Below are 2,049 nucleotides of genomic sequence, written 5' to 3'. Positions count from 1 at the left end.
CCTCTGTCATGTCTAGTTAGGGTCCGCAAGAAAAGAGCGATAGGTTCCTAGCGGTCGGGTGTGAAAGTTAATCCTCTAGGTAAAACCAATGCCTTCTATATTTTGTGTGTGTGAGTTTCTGGCACTCTTGGCTAGTGTTGCTCTTTGATTAGCAATAACAGTATGTCTTGAGCTGATGACTGAGCCAGAGTAGAGGGAAGATGAGATGGGAGTCAGATAAAACTTTTTGGGGTACTTTTCGATTTACGAAAAAGTTTTCATGTCTTAGTGTTTCATTTATACATGACTTTGATTGAATAAGACCTCTTATAACAAGTCTCGATTAAGTGATTGTTGGATTTTGTTATGTGATTTATTGTTTGACCCTAAAGACTGTTGAGATTTGAGAAAAGATTCGATGAATGGAGTGAACATTTTATTGTCAATTTTCTCGATTGAGGGTTATAAGCTTGCTCGAGATGATCAAGGTTTAAGTTGGAGGTGTTTGTTAGCTCTAAAAAAAGTGCTAAGTTTATGGCCTTAACTTTACTATATTTGGATAACTCTTGTGTTATATTTGTCTCATTTTGTAACAGAATTGATCCCATGGAGCAATATGTTGCAAGGATAAAGAATCAAGTAAAAAGAAAAGAAAATCGAGAGTCAAATGCAACAATTGGAGTTGAGATGACAAAAGATGATTTTTCTCTGTTTCAATGTCGCAACTCTCTTTAAAAGACAAAGTGCAATACTCGCTCGGTAGTAGTTTGGTGTACAAGGCAACGTTGCAATGCCGCTCTAAACATTGCAATGCTTTGAAGATGGAACAACACCGTTGCAACGTAAGTGCAATGCTCAAGTCCAACGCTTTTGCGGCAGAATGGTAGCGTTGCAACGCTCAACCCTAGTGTTGCACACTACATTGTTTGACGAAACTCTCACCTCCATGCGCTCACAACCAAGCGTCAGGGGCAACGTTGGGACGCCTCCTTAACGCATAGCAAAAATGTGCTGCAGTGTTGCAACGCTCTCCCTATCGTTGCAATGTTGTTCCAAACCTAGCCCATTCAGGGCTAACACTCGATGAAAAGTAAAAGGAAGAATAGAGAAAAAATTGAAGAATTAGTCCGATTTAGTCCGATTTTGGGAGCCATTGTAGTTGAATTGCTGTGTAGTGTTCGTCATAGTCAGCCTCGTTTCTTAACCGACCATTGTAATTCCAATATGCCTTTTAGAGGCTAGGTGAATTCTCTTGGGATTGTTTGTATGTCTTAATTGTTGAAGGATTGCTAGTTAAATTTACGTTATTGTTGTGATCCCTTTGAGTGGATTTGTGTTAATTTTAATAGAGTTTCTATGAATTAATCTAACAAATTAATTTATTGAAGTTCTTGCTTGCAATATCGTCATAGCCTATGCAATTCTGATTCATTTAGTTGCACATATTAGGATTGCATATTGAGTGTCTAAACTTTTTCTGGCCAAACTCATGTATGCCCCGGTATAATTTTTCCCAATTAATCATGCTACAAGATATGGCTTTTTCAGCTTGTAGTATGTCTCAACAATTGAACCCTGTTGTATTGTGATTTAGTTTTAAATTGTATGTTGCTAAGAAGGAAGAGTTAATAATTGAATTAGTGCTAGTTGGATTTTTATCAAAATTGGGTAATTGGGCTATTAGTTTTCTAATAGGTTGAGGGGTTCACAAAATTAGTAAAATTAACTAGCGCCTAATGATAGAAAATAAAAGGCATACAAACTAATCCGAAGATTTTTCCATCAATTTTGTGCTCATTCTTGTTTTCTCTATTTGCTTGTCAGATATATTGCAAAACAAACAACCCTCCCCCCGCATGTGGAATTCTTAAATTATCCTGGCTGATCATTAGTCTCTCTATGGATTTGACCCTGATATTACCACTTTACTGCATTGGTGGTACAAGTCTTGGATCCATGATTTTCTCTCTCTATTATGTTTCCTTGCTCGGGTTAGAGGACTGTACGACGATGCCTTTGAAAAGTCCAGACAATAAGTAATTGAGGTATTTTAAAATCTAGTAAAATGAA

This window comes from Benincasa hispida, unplaced genomic scaffold (assembly GCF_009727055.1).
Source record: "Benincasa hispida cultivar B227 unplaced genomic scaffold, ASM972705v1 Contig306, whole genome shotgun sequence".
NCBI classification, from domain to species: Eukaryota; Viridiplantae; Streptophyta; class Magnoliopsida; order Cucurbitales; family Cucurbitaceae; genus Benincasa; species Benincasa hispida.
The sequence above is the reverse complement of the archived record's forward strand: the minus strand, read 5'-3'. Positions refer to the sequence as shown.